General features: G+C 45.9%; 1 protein-coding gene across 1 annotated transcript in view; it reads right to left on the minus strand.

Annotated features, from left to right (window-relative positions):
* Positions 1-12,500, minus strand: part of LOC115087124 (5-hydroxytryptamine receptor 7-like) — an 80,028-nt gene extending 67,528 nt beyond the window's left edge. Inside the window, 1 exon segment of the mRNA XM_029593887.1 lies at positions 12,322-12,500. The gene's annotated coding sequence lies outside the window, so the exon portion shown is untranslated.
* Between the last annotated feature and the right edge of the window lie 3,031 nt (positions 12,501-15,531).

The raw sequence follows: 15,531 nt of genomic DNA on the forward strand, positions 1-15,531 counted from the left end.
CTCCTCGGGGGCCCCACTCTCTCTTCTTGTTTTCAGATTGCTAAGATGGGATCCGGTACTCGCTCCTCGAGGGCCCATGTTCCTAGAACTCTGAAGATTCTCTTCTGTCTAAGATGCTATCGCAAGTATGGAGATCGTGAGTTATTATTACAGATTGCAGATAGGAACCAGTACTCGCTCAAGGGCCCATGTTCCTAAAACCCTCCGAAGACTCTCTTCTATTTCAGAAGCTACTTCATATACAGATATTGTGAGTTCTTATTTCAGTTTGCATATAGGAACCAGTACTCTCCTAGAGGCTCCTGTTCCTGAATATACTAACTATTCTCTATTGCCTAGAAACCATTACAGAGATAGATAACTGAGTTACCATCGCTCTCTCAGAGCTGTCCCTGGAACCAGGTACTCGCTCCTCGAGGGCCTAACTCTCTCCAGCTACTGAGCCTTCTTATTAATTTATGTGAGTGTATCATCTACTTCTGGTTATGTATCCAGCATACCCTGTCTACTCACTATCTATGAGTCTCTCTCTACAGCTCAGCAAACCCGGAGAATGCAGTTCCAGGATCTGAGGGACTTCAGCCCTGCCGGGCACATCAGCTCACTACTGCCACCTCTGGTAGTTCTACTACCTGTCTAATAAAGAACTATCTGTGTCTGTCTCCATACGCCAGCCTAGTCGGTGATCCCTCTCATGATATCCTCCTGAGGGCGCTGTCATCAGCCCAAGGATTCACCATTCTACATTAGAGTGCTCATCTCTCACACTTCAAGAGCTGAGTACAACAAACTGCTACCTTGCAGTCTAACCCTCAACTGTTGCTAACATCTCCTTCCTCAGGAACTGTATCATAACCAATTGCTACTTCTTAGCAGGAACCATACAGATGGCCAACACTTCCCTTCTGGGGAACTCTCGTATATCAGGTTGTCACTCTGTGCGGAGATCCATAACAGATACTAACTCCTCCTCTCTGGAAGAACAAATCTTATATGGTTGCTGACCTCTCCCCTCTGGGGAGCAATTCCATAACAGTTTGCCAACAGATTGCTATCCTAGCAGAGACTAACAGATTGCTAGCTCCTCCCCTCTGGGGGAGCAAAGCTCTACAGGATTGCTAGCTCCTCGCCTTGAGCAAACCCTAACAGACTGCTAATTCCTAGCAGCTCCTACAATAGATTGCTAACTCTGAGCAGAAAAGATAACAGCTGATTTGCCAGGACTGAAGAATGGCAGAGCAAGGGGTGTTGAGATCTGATTTTTCAGGTGGTCCATAGGTTTAAATATGGGAGTTATGATAATAATAACTTCAAATGATTGGCTATCTTCTTATAATTCAATGTATATAAAAGATATGAAAGGTTTGGGGGTAGCCTGCACAGAACAGCAGCTGCTGCTATTACCCCAATTAAAAAAAAATACATTTAAAATTACGGGGCAAATGCTGTTGCTATTTGAGGCAAGATTTGTAAGTGGCCAAGGATATCTCCCCCCTCATACCCCATTATCAATGCAGGGTTTCATTAACGATAGGGGGAGGAGGCATGGGAGTCAATTATGGATCAAACATGCTCCCTTCTGAAGGTAATTTTAAAAGGAGTTACACATCTAAATGTAACATAGTATTGTAGAAATTTTAAATGCACTTCCACCTGACTATCGTATGGACAATTCATTATGGCATATACTGAAGCAAAGCTCACTTGCACAAGAGAAGTGACTTACATCTATAAAACCCAATTTTGAATGTATAAATGCTTTTTAAAATCAGGCCCTTAGGTTCTTCAAACTATTTGAGGAGGAAAATTTTGTTTTGGGGGGAGTTTGGGGAAAGGATTTTTACAAGAGAAGGGTTTATGAATATAATTGGCAAACAACTGTCGTTCTTTCAATATTTTCAAATCAGAAAGTCTGCCTCCAGTGCCGATAGGCTACTGGAAGAAATGTGAGCACCTCTGATGTCTGGGAAGATATTTGCACATCTGGGTATAAAAAGAGCTAAGTTTCACAGCTGTATAAGGCTCTGGCAGATAGAGCTCTATTATTGTCTTGTAGGCACATGCAGACAGGGGAATAAGCTTTAGGCTCACTAAATGTAGCAACGTTCTGTTTGGATATTTGAAAAAAAAAAAAAAGATATTCAAATTTTCCCTTTTGGACCTATCCTCAATACAGCATTTAGGTGTATAAGTGGACGTGTGGATATTAAGGCTAGTCTTTTATAAACTGGGTGACAGGAATTGTGCAGTTTATAAAATACCACGTATTTCTGCTCTGAAAGTCGATGTGAATGTTTCAGTATACATGAATACTTCCAATGCAAGAAAACGCATACCTTTTCTACTTATTGTATTCGCATACATGCGTATCTTTTAGATGCGTAAAAATCTATGGGTAGATTTTCAAAACTAGCACGCGTCCATGTGCACACACTACCCGGCGCGCACACAAGGACGCCCGATTTTATAACATGTGCGTACATGTTATAAAATCAGGGGTCGGCTCGCGCAAGGGGGTGCACAGACACCCGTGGCCTTCCCCAGTTCCCTCCCAAGCCGTTCCAATTTAGGAGCGGCCTGGAACTTCCCTACCCCCAAGCCTGACCTTCCTACCCCTTCCCGCCCCCTAGCCCTATCCTAACCACCTCCCCCCCCAAAAAAAACCCTTGTCCTATCTTTTGCGCCTGCCTCGGGGCAGGATGCAAGTAGCGCACACTTGCATCCTGCCGGCATGCGATCCCCCGGCACAGCGGCAAATGGTTGCTATGCCGGGGGTCTCTAGCCCCGCCCCATCCCCCCTGACCACCCCGCCCCTTTTCTTCGGCCCCGGGACTTACAGACGTGACCAGGCCTTTGAAAATTGGCCCGGTGCTCATAAGGCCCGGTCAGCACGTAAACCCGTAAAGCTTTTAAAATCTGGGCCATAATATGTACACATAGTAACCCCAATTTATACACAGAGGCAGGTATTTTATAAAATATATGCATATATATTGTTTTGAAAATACTTACTTGCACACGTACTTGAAATCACCAGTTCAGGGATACTTCCGCCAGTTCACCCAGACTCTCTGGCACTTCATCCAGATCCACCCCCTCCCCCAATAGTTTACCCAGACCTCCCATCCAAAAACTGCAGACAAGTTCAATTTCACTTGTGCAAGTCAATTAACAAAAGTAACCGTGTACAAATAAATATGTGTATATTTCTTACAAAATAGCAACTACTGTGCGTACTTCTGAACCCCACCCGAAACATCCAAGTCCAACCCTCCCCCCAGTAAAGCATGCACAGAAAATGGAAAGTAAGTGTGTACTCTCGACATTTATAAAATAGTTCTTGTGTGCGCACATACTACTTCCATGCATATATGCTATTTTTACACATGCAACCCCTTTGAAAATCCACTCTTTTAATTTTAGTGAATATTTCTAACACAGTCTGATATCACGCCTTAAAAGGTTAGTAAATGAGATTCTAATGTCCCTTTTTTTTGTCATCAAAACTGTGGAAGGGCAGGAACTTTTGACCTTATGTGCTGGAGCAGTCCTATCATCGAGGACGTCTGGCGGGAGGTACAGGGTGCAATTTGTAAAATCTTGGGTATAAAGAAAACTATTTAGGAATTCAGCCATTTTGGTGGAGCTGGATATAGAAGAGAGTGCCAAGAAGAATTAATACAGCGTTTGCAGCTAGCCGTGAGCTGCGTACTGGCTTAGATACCAGACAAGAGTGACGCTCCTTCTACTCAGTCTGAAATGAAGCAAAAGATATGGGCAAATTTGCTATGGAGAAACTAACTTGGGGACTTTGAGAGGTAAATTATTTTTCTTTTGGAACACTTGGATCTCTTTTTTTAAATCTGTAAATTGTAATGTCGGCGAGGAGGGGATGAGTTGATATATATTCTGCCTTCTCGGGTGTTGAGAATCTATTTCTCAATCAAAGTCAGTTTTGGACGTAGGATTCAATCAATAATACACTCTTGGGGACAAGGAGAAGTGTTTCATATCCTAATGATTTTTGGAGGTTGTGGATTATTTTGTTCTCGTTCTTTTTCAGAAGGTTTTCATTGTTTATTGTTATATGTGTGTGCATTGTTAACGGAGATTGAAGAAAAGAATTAAAATGAATCTGATTTCTGTTGCAGTGTCAAATGCTTAGCTTGCTATTGTTTGTGGATGTTTATATTAACCGCAATACGAATCTCTGCATCAACATGTCAAATGAATCATCAGTACTTCAAACAGCTCTTTCCTAGATTTGGGGTAAGGTTCTAAATGGATTTCTATCAAATTCAAAATAGACCCTACATTTAAAATATCCTCCCTTTCCTGCACATGAGCTAAAGATTAATAAAACAAATGTAGAAAATAAAAAGCAAATAAGTTCAACATTCTTCCTTTAACTATTTCTATTCACACAGAATTGGGTTTTCTTTTCCGCAAAAATGGGACGGCAATCCTCCACGGCTTAAAAACACCTCCCATTTCTGATCCAGCAACCTTCACGTTTTATCATCTGCGTTTCCTGTACAAAAGTAAATGCTAACATTTCTCACAAAGGTGTGCATGAAGGAGCTCTTTTTTCACTCTCTCTACATCTACATACATTAATGATCCTCGCACATTAACTTACGCACATTTATCACAAAACAAACGGGAAATCAAAACAAAGAAATAGAAAGAGGAGGTCAACCTGCATAGCAATCATTTGTACATTTTAAGGATATGCAAACCTTACTTATCAGTTGCGTCAAATAGCAACTTTTCTATTTGCTAAGCTCACAGGTGAGCAAACTACAGTCTGTGCAGCTTTCCGCCCATCCTGCTCTTAGCTGAATTGCACAGCCCAGCCTTGCCCGGCGTCTGAAGTACGGGCTGGGTTGTCACTGGCCGTCAATGAAGCTCTCAGTTTCTCTCATATCCCGTTCCTCACCAGCCAGTACGGCACCGGTCCTACCCGGGGTGAAATTCTCACAAAGAAAGGCGCCATCACCAAGCTCTCGCCGGCAGCTCCTGCAGCCTCACGTGCAGCAGCAGCACAGTCTGCTCTACCGGGGCTTTCCCGCCACAACCTCAACACTGCATGCAGGCCTTTGCTGTTGCATCTGCGGCCTCCCTCCATGGCCTCGCTAGCAAAGCTGGCGCCTTCTTCCATCCATCATGGGCCCCCTTCACCGCCCAGACTGCAGCCCAGCACGCTACAAATAAAATCCGGGGCTGCACGACCCTCTGCACCATTTCATCACTTCATTATTTATAAACACTTCATATTACACATTTTCCAGCAATGGTCTCAAGGCGGCTTACAATCAATTTTAATAAACTAAAGTACATTAGCAGACACATTAGCTGTAGTATCGTGTGCCATTATAATGGCATTATGTCCAGGGACAGCTGAACATAGTTTTATTCTAATAAACAGCCTGGGGGGGGGGGGAGGAGGTCTGGTTGAACAGCCATGCCTTGTGGTAAGAGAAGAATAGGCTTAGGGGTAAAATAGAAAGATGGGGGAAGGGAATATGGGTGGTTGTAGGAGAGAGAGAGCACGAGAGGTGGGCTGGGCGAGAGGGATTGAAAAGAGAGGCTGGAGGGTATGAGACAATATTCAAAATTCTGATGTCATCTCAGTAAGAGAAACATAAATTCCCTCCACTATTCAGTCTGGGTCAGATTTTCTTACACGTGTACCCCCCGAAAACCTGGCCCAAACCCCCACTGCGTGCGCCGAGCCTATGTTGAGTAGGCTCGGCGGCGCGCGCAAGCCCCGGGACGCGCACAAGTCCCGGGGCTTTCCTGGGGGGGGGGGGCGTGTCGCGGCTGGAGCGTCATCGGGGGCGTGGCCGCAGCCTCCGGACCAGCCCCCGGACCGGACCTTGACGCGCCAGTGGCCGGCCCAACGCACGCAAATTACGCCTGCTTCGAGCAGGCGTAACTTGTACAACAAAGGTAGGGGGGGTTAGATAGGGCCGGGGGTATGGGTTAGGTAGGGGAAGGGAGGGGAAGGTGGGGGGAGGCCAAAGGAAAATTCCCTCCGAGGCGGCTCCAATTTCGGAGCGACCTCGGAGGGAACGGAGGCAGGCTGCGTGGCTCGGCGCGCGCAGGCTGCCGATTTTGTGCAGCCTTGTTCGTGTCGACCCCGGATTTTAATGGCTACGCGCGTATCTATTGAAATCCCGTGTACTCTTGTTCGCGCCTGGTGCGGGAACAAAAGTACGCGTGTGCGCAAATTTATAAAATGTACCCCCTCTGTGAAGTAACACAAAACCTTGCAAAAAAAAAACAAACACAAAAACCCACACTCTGGGCATATGCAGCAAACCCACCGGAACAAATCAATACTAATACCCAGAACTCACGCAGCAACCACCTCACCTATGAAAAGGCAACCCTGCAAACTTGGCAGCGTTCCTTAGAACACCACTACACCTCTTACTTGTGGGGAAATTCTGTGCCACTGTACTGAATTTTAATTTTTTGCACTGAACCTGATGGAGAGTTACTGGGCAGGCAAAAAATACATGCATCCATTGTGAGAAGATGTCAGCTTGGGTCACATGGCTGGAAGAAGGCAGTGTCAGCATCAATGCAGCCAGGAAGAAGACATACATCACATGCTAGTGTTGGCCATTTGTAAAGGAGAAACGTTTGAGATCGATTTTTTTTTACTTTGCCGATGCCATCACTGCTGCTAACGCTGTTAGACTGCACCAAGAGGTGATCGCTAAGCACTCGGGGGGGGGGGGGGGGTTATCTCTAAATTCGGAGGATGAATGCAGATTCGGGTTCTCTCTCTCTTAAGCAGCCATCGTGCCCGATGATGTCATTTCCTCCTGACAAACAACATTTTCAGTATTTAAATATTGTGCACAGAATTATCCCGGAAGTAACCTTCTGTTGGGAGATGCAAAATGTAAATCGGAGCCAGCTGGACTGCTACAGATCCCTACGCAGAACCTATACATTAGCTGAATCTCTCACCAATGGCAATGGTATAACAAAGGAGTAGGTACAGCAGGGTCCGAGAGCAGACGTGTGAGTGTATGGGTACAGGATAGGTCCAGATATTAAAGCGAGTGTGCAAGGTGTGACTAAGGGACATAACTGGGGCATAGGCGGGAGAGCACACGTGGCTCATGGGCTAAGATGCTTGTGCAATAAATACAAACCACCTTTAAATACATTTTAAAAGCTGCATAAAATAGCTTTAGCGGACAAGTTTGATATCTGTTTCCTGACACTTTCTCTGTTATACTTTCTCCTATTTCCTCTGAAATGGTAAGAGGGACTTGTGACTCAGTTCCCATTAAAGGAGAAGGAAGTTAAAATTGTCATTGTTCCTCCCACAGGACAGGCTTTGAATTACAAGAATCTCGTTTGTCAAATATTAACAGTAAAGAAGGGTGCATGTGTTTATCAATAAGTTTGCTACCTACCAATTTACAGTAGGTCTCAGTTCTACTTTAAGGCAGGTTCCCACATAGGATACTCAGCGTTTCTTGTGTGTCATTCAGTTCACGATCTCTGTGTTCAGTCCACCTCCCGATACCCTCTGTAGTGGGCATTGCTGGATCCTGTGAATCCTGTGGGATGCTGCTTCTGTGATTCATTTCTCTTGTTGTCCTCCATACTGTGTATTTCTGAATCTCAGGTGTATGCATCTGAATTACTGCCGTGTTCATGGAAGTTCTACCGTGGCTCTGTTCTATGTTTGGAGAAGATATGCAATATACATATGGACCTTTCTTTTCAGTTTTTATTTTGTCTTTCTCAGGAACTTCTCAGTGTTTATGATAATGAACAAAAATGGGAGAAAATTGGAGGATAAAAATAGGTTAATATGCCTCATTATCCTATATTCTAAGCAGCTCACAAGTGACACTAATATTAAAAATTTCAAAACATTAAATAAAACAGGTCAATATGAAAATAAGAAACAGTAAAATCAAACATTATAAACCTAGGAATAAAATTGGAGAGTCTTAAAAAGAAATCAATACAAGCAAACAAACATATAGGATAAAGACCAAATAAAAGCTATTGAAATCAGACACTTAATGACGACCACCAGCCAACTAAAAGTAAATTCAACCTGTGAATAAGATCTAATTAAGAAAACCGCCTAACTAAAAAGTATACTCAACTCATATACATGTAGATCCATACAAAAATACCCATATTAGGGCACTGAACAAACATTATTGGGGGGTGGGGAGGAAGAAACACAGTCAAGGTGATCTCATAAGACTTCATCCTTTCAAAAAATAAAATAAAATAAAAAATACCTGGAGCCAGCCTGGTGGCTCAGTAACAAGAACTGTCTACTACCAAGCAGAGAGTCTGAGTTCAGTTCCAGATCAGCTGCAGAGGAAGCATTCACATCCTCCATAGCAGGAGGGAGGCCCCGTCATTGCACAACAGCAACACCTAATGACCACAGAGTCCACATTAGCTGATATCAGGCGCCGCCATGGTTTGTGGCTCGCGACGTAGGCCTGTCGCTGAAAGGACTGGGTTAGGCCAAGTTTGGGAAACATCCTGGGGTGTAACCCAATACAAGCTGGTTTTGGTTGAGCTGAAATCCCAAAAGGGGCAGGAAGAAACTGCCAGAACAGCAAGAAATTAAAAAAAACAAAAACCCTTTGCATCATCTGTTGTCCTTGTTAAACTCTTCAATCTCTCCTTCTGCCTCCTCTTCCAAATCTGGCATTTTTCCATTTCTTCCTCTGTCATCTTGCTTTCCCTCGTGTTGATTCTTTCAGTTTCTCACCTTACCCCTCCATCCACCCGTAAACTTCCTTTTCCCTCAGCTGTCTCCATGCCTCAGAACTCACGAGATCAGGCCTGGCTGGTGCCTGGAAGGTGGACACACACACACACACACTCCCCCCACGGAAAACCGGGTGCTGTGAGCTGCATAAGGCAATGGCAAACTTAAGCAGTAGTCTGCCAAGAAAAGGTTAGTGGCGATGTGGTGGGGCTGTGATTGCCTAACCCTTGACACCCAGAAATGGACGTAAAGAAGACAGGAAACAAGCACACAAAACACCTTTCTAAACACACTAATATTTCACACACCCCCTCAGCTTCCACCTCTGCCTTCCTCCCATCTCCTCTTGTAGCCCATCTTCTATGATCGGTCTTTCCACACCTCCTCTGCTGACCTCGAGTGCTCTCTCAGCTTTCTCTACCTTCTACTCCTCCCCACGCTCTTTTTGTCTTCCCGCCTCCAGCACTTACTTTTTCAACCTCTTTCCTCCCACCCACCATCAGTGCATCCTCTCACTCAGCTTCCCTTCCCCTTCTTCCTCCATCTGCTGGCACTCTCAGCCTTTCCTCCTCCAGCAGTCATTGTCTCTCATTCAACCTTTCCTCCCCTTCTGCCCAGCACCACTTCTGCTTCTGCACACATACCAAAATCATCATGTCGAAAAGCCGAACGGCCATTGCACCAAGCATTTCATGCAGTCCTGCTCCAGGTACTATACAGTTCTGGCAAAGAGTGCATGCAGCAAGCAGCAATAGCCATAGGAATGACAGCTTTATCTATGCAACCCTCTCTCACATTTTAGCAAATCAAACCATCTACTAAAAGAGCCAGAGAAAGAAAAATCCTAAATGTGCTGCACACAGAAAAAATGAAATCACTATAAAACTATGGAAATAAGTTAAATCATATCCATGCCAAGCATGTTCTGCCATTCTGTAGCCTTGAAAGTAGCCTATTGCTGGAAAATCTCATTTTTATGGTTTTCATATTAAAAGAAGAAATTTTAGCTAGAACTAATAGAACCTATCTTTCAGGACACACACCCATGTCCTCCGTAGGCTAAAAAAAAAAAAATCACTATTTTTGATTAATAAAGAGGGGGGCAAGTCAGTATAAAATCAATGGTCTCTTAAAAAAAAAAAGCCAGTATTTTCAAAAATGGCCTCAGACAATTTTGGCATTGCTATAAATACATGAAGCAGGCACACCAGCCATGATTATATTTAAAAAAGTAGTTCTGAGTCTGAAAATATTGGGGCATGTAAGTACTGAAAGAAAGCAGATAAAATGATAAACAGGACTTACAAATTCAGCAATGTTTAAGAAATATTAAAATACTTTTGATGAATGTAACACTGAACGATTGTGGCTAGGTCACGACAGTATGCTTTTCTTGGACGGGTGCATCTGAATAGTACATCATGTAACTTTCTGTCCCTACCTGTACACCTGAGGTAAGACACAGAGTAGAAGGTGGAAGAATCATAGACTCTAGGGCACCTAAAATTTGACATTAGATAATATTTGCTAGGGCTCAACGCAGCCCCCTGCACAGAGCAATAGAGACTAGACTAAGGCATAGAGAAGAAGAGACTGGAGGTAGGAGAAAGTAGTAAAATAATTTTTAAAAAAGCAGAAAGACATTTAAAAAAACAAAAGGAAAATAAGAAAAAAAAAAAGCTTTTTTTTTTTTTTAAAGGTGAGATGTAAGGAAGAAAAAAATATTTCCCCTGGCTCGCACTTAACATTTCAAAAACTTTTAGGTCATGCTCCCTTAATGATATTGCACAAAAATTGCTGGCCCACAGCTACAGAAACTGACAACTGTGGAAGCCAAGCAACAGCATAGCTAGGAAAAGGTGGTGAGCTGCCAGGAGCAGGAAGGAAGGGTTCCAGAGTCCTGGTAAGAAAGAAGATGGGGTAATGAGCATGAAGGCGTGGGAGGGGATGTGTTATGAGCGGAAGCGATGGAGAGGATTTGTGGAGGTGTGACATTGAATGGGGATGATGGAGATGTAACAGTGGTGGTGGCAGGAAGTAGATGAGAAGCAGCAATGGGGATGGGGAGGGGGGAATAGATGTCATGATGCAGAATAATGCTTTAATTACACATGCAGTGGCTTATTGTGGCAACACACCTGGAAGGTTCAAGGCTTTGCTTTTAGAACTCTAACACACATTTTCCTTCTATTTAGTGACTTCTCACCATTTCAATGGCAATGCTAGGCTTTCACATTGCACCATCATTGCAGACTTGTACAGTTTTCACCTCAGAGTTCAATACGCCTTGCTGCAGAATTTACTGGCAAGCTGCAGCAGAAAACTAGGGACCATGACTGCATCTAGTCCATCACATAGGCAAAAAGTGCACATACCACACATCAGTACCCACCAAATAATTTTTATTTATTCAGAAAAAAAAAACCAAATTAATAAACCATTACACAGGTAAAAGCCAAAACCTGCATTGGAAATGCTTTGCTCTTAAAATGTCATTTCACCTGAAATTTCTCTAGTGGCCTTGACTCATAAAACGTTTACATCTATTACCTTAAGTAAGGCAACCAACCCAAAACAGCTCAGGAAATCTCATATCTGCTGATTCAGAGACTACATGCTTTTCATGCAGGGATATGAAACTGGTTGCAACAGTGTTTCCACAATTACATTTACTTGTAATAAATATTAAACGAGTACACAGAAAGCACATGTAAAAAACATACAAAAAGAACCCGTTCAACATGAAAAGTGATAAATCCAAAACAAAATGTCAAAAAACCTCAAACCAAAATGTAACAATCGCAACTCCCTATCATGTATTTCTTTAAAAAAACAAAAAGCAACTATCCTTTTAAACAGAAGACTAACCTTTGCCAACTGCTAGAAAAGATTAAACACGAATAACCCACCTACCCTTTTTATGGAATGCCTGAGATTTATATGTTAAACTAATAACAAAAACAAAATTCCCCAGAAAAATAAAGTGAAATTAAAATGTTCATTCATTTCCCAAACTGGCTATGCAAAAGCCTTCCGGAACCTCTTTTGCAATTCCTGTGAAAGGAAAGTATCACGCAATACCCCTTTTAGCTATAATGAAAACAAAAGTGGCAAATGCTCTTACAAACTGCACGATCGCTCCCTTTAGTTTCCTCTCTCAGCAGACCTTTTCCGACGCACATCTGTAGGTAACTGTGACATGCCGTTGGATTCGCTCCTGGGGCACTCGGTGCACCCCCGGTACACACTGTAGTCAGTTATCGAGAGACAGCTATGTGGCTCTGAGGGTAACTATGTTTCATACAGGATCGCAGAAGCACCAAGTACCTTGCAACCTGAATGTTGAGCGCCCAAGGCGACCGTGAAAAAAAAGTCAGGTCCATATGTAAAATGTCTTTCCATGACCATACAAAAGTATTCCGCTCACTCTCCTTGATTTTTTTTTTGGGGGTGGGGGGGGGGGGGGGTAGTATAATTTACTTAGATGCTCGGGATAGTTTTCGCAGTTTAGTTTTCAGATTCGAAGTCTGACGGCACTCGGGCTTTACCTGTCAGGATGGGGCGGCGTGGCACCCACCGCCAAGCCCCCGACGGGACTTCCGGAGCCCTGCAACCCTACCGCCTCGCTCGCCGCAGCCATCAAGGCACTAAAAATCGTCCCAGCTCCCGCTCCGCTTCAAGCGCGAGCCACACCACCACCACCACCACCACGGCTGCCCCGTGTCTCCCCCCGCAGCACTCGCCGAATCGGCCGGTACACCAGCCAATCAGAGCGGCGGGGCGGACCGGGAGCCTGCATCTCTCCCCGCCCACAAGGCGATGCCTCACCAATCATTTTCAGCGGTGGGAGGAAAGGGGCGTGGAAAGGTTCGACACGCTCCTTTAGTCCCCCCTCCCCCCGCCTCCCGGATGGTGCTTCCGACTCCCATTGGCTGGAAAATAAAAATGGGGGCTGTGTTCCCTGTTCCTCCCTCTCTTAAAGAAACGCCTCTGGCGGAGGTGAGCATGCTGCTGACTACAGAGCTCGTCCATTACTACCGCTGGCCTTAGAAATCAAAAGGCATACAGGCCTATCCTGTAAAGTGCGGCCGTGTTTACCCTGCTCCTAAGCCGCTTCTAACTCACGTTCCGGCCGCGTTAGCCCTTCCTGCGATCCCGAATCCCCTTTAACCTAGTTCTACCGCGTCCTAAATTCCCCGGGCAACCCCTTCCGCCCGCGGCATGTATATTGCATGCAAACCAGCGAATTAGCTCGATATTGCATGCAAACGAGCCAATTAGCTATTCCCCTAGCATCCCGTAACCCGCGCTGTGACTAACGCTACCTTTCCCTGCTGTTTTGTCGCGCGTTTAACTTGCAAACTTACCGCCTACCCTGACCCCTGCGGTAGAGGCAGGGGTAAGGGTAGATGGCAAGCTTTCCCCCAGACCCCGCTCACCTGCCCCCACCGCGATCATGGGTGCCGGTCTCCGTGGCAGCCCCAGTCCTCTCCCCTGCTCCCGAAGCCAAAAAAAAAAAAGTGAAAAAAACGTTGCAGCCCCCCCTCCGATGTCCGGACTGGGGCTGCCACGGAGACTGCAACGGCAAAGCGACTTTTCAGTGTCCCCCCTCCTCTCGGAGCAGGGCGGAAAAGCCGCCCTGCTCCGGGAGGAGGGGGGACACTGACAGCGCAGAAGCAACGGCGAAGACAGCGGCGAAACGACTTCTCAGTGTCCCCCCTCCTCTCGGAGCAGGGCGCGAAAAGCCGCCCTGCTCCGGGAGGAGGGGGGACACTGACAGCAGCGAAGCTTTCCCCCAGCCCGGACACCTGCAAAAAATTTAAAAACTTACTTTTTACAGCGGCGAAACTGAGCGGCAAAGCCCGAACCCGACCCGGCGAAGCCCGAACCCGACCCTGCCCCCCAACCCCAAACCCGGACCCGACAAGCGACGAAACTGAGCGGCGAAACTAAAAAAAAAAGAAAAGCAATTTTTTTTTTTTTCAAAATTGACAATTTTGGTTTTTTTCCAAAAGCGACTTACTTTTGGGATCTGTCAAGATCCCAAAAGTAAGTCGCTTTTGGACGCAAGCAAAACTTACTTTTTACAGCCATCTGCAGGAACACGACCTGGCTCCGTAGCTCCTCCCGAAGACAAAGATGGCCGCCTGCACGGGGAAAGCGTGCAATTGGCCGCTCAAGACGTGACATCGTGACGTCACGTCTTCAGCGGCCAATTGTACGCTTTCCCGTGCAGGCTGCCATCTTTGTCTTCGGGAGGAGCTACGGAGCCAGGTCGTGTTCCTGCAGATGGCTGTAAAAAGTAAGTTTTGCTTGCGTCCAAAAGCGACTTACTTTTGGGATCTTGACAGATCCCAAAAGTAAGTCGCTTTTGGAAAAAAACCAAAATTGTCAATTTTGAAAAAAAAAAATTGCTTTTCTTTTTTTTTTAGTTTCGCCGCTCAGTTTCGTCGCTTGTCGGGTCCGGGTTTGGGGTTGGGGGGCCGGGTCGAGTTCGGGCTTCGCCGGGTCGGGTTCGGGCTTTGCCGCTCAGTTTCGCCGCTGTCATCTCTTCTCCCCTCTCCCGGAGCAGGGCGCGAAAAGCAGCCTTGCTCCGGGAGGAGGGAGAACAGACTGACAGCGGTCCGGTTGGGGGTCCGGGTCGGGTTCGGGCTGGGGGAAAGCTTCGCCACTGTCTCTTCTCCCCTCCTTCCGGAGCAAGGCTGCTTTTCGCGCCCTGCTTCGGGAGGAAGGGAGGGGGGACTGGCAGTCCCGACTTCTGGTATCTGTCATTTCCATTTGAAATGACAGATACCAGCGTGGCGTGAAGCCTTAGGCCCGCGCACCCAGGATCCTGTATAGGCGCTCTATCCAGTGTCCTGGGTTGCGCGGGCCTAAGGCTTTTCGGACGCGGCTTACATTTGCATATAATTAGGCTTCAGGATCGAGCGGTAGGTGAGCTGCACTGTGCGGGCGGTAACCGCGGGTGCCGTAGGCACTAACGCAGCTCTTCCTACCGCTCGGTACTGGATAGGCCTGAAAATTGGTCACCTCACCCTGCCACATAGAACCGCCGGTGGCAACCTCGCAGCCCCATCTTCTTTGAGAAACTGAGGAAAAAGCACGCGATGGGAGCGATCGATCCACTGGGGGAAGCCCGATCTCCCGCTAGGCCAATCTGCTCCTGCAAGGAGAAGATGTCGGATAAGGAGCAGCTGAGAGGACTAGGGATGGGAGTGGTGAGAAGCAAGGAGGAATGAGAATAACGATAATGGGAGATGGGGAAAAGGTCAGGAATGTGGGATGCTGGAAGGAGAGAGGAATGAAGGGTCAGGGATTTAAGAAAGGGAAGAGGGGATAAAATAGGTTAGGAAATGGAGTTTAAGATTTGAGGAGAAGGGAGAGGTAGGAAGGAAGAGGGATTCCAGAAGCTGAGAGAGAAAATCTGAGAGCAAGGCAGGAAGGATCTGTATTGTAATGGGTAGGCGATGTCCCTAACATTCGCCAGTCCTTCTCTCCCTTACAGCTCCTCTCTAACCTCTTAGCAAATAATATATATATATATACACATATTCCCCTCTCTCACGCACATCTCATTATGCAAAGACTTCTGCTTACCCTCTTTTTTTTTTTTTTTAACTTTCCACAATGAATCCCTGGCTTGCCTCCTCCCCACCCCTTCCTTGCACCTGCCAGGGGAGGGGCTAAATCAAGCCCCATTTCCTTTTCTGCCTCTTTCTACATTATTTCATCTCTTACCACCTGTCCTTTCTTCTTAG

This window comes from Rhinatrema bivittatum, chromosome 1 (genome assembly GCF_901001135.1).
Source record: "Rhinatrema bivittatum chromosome 1, aRhiBiv1.1, whole genome shotgun sequence".
NCBI lineage: Eukaryota > Metazoa > Chordata > Amphibia > Gymnophiona > Rhinatrematidae > Rhinatrema > Rhinatrema bivittatum.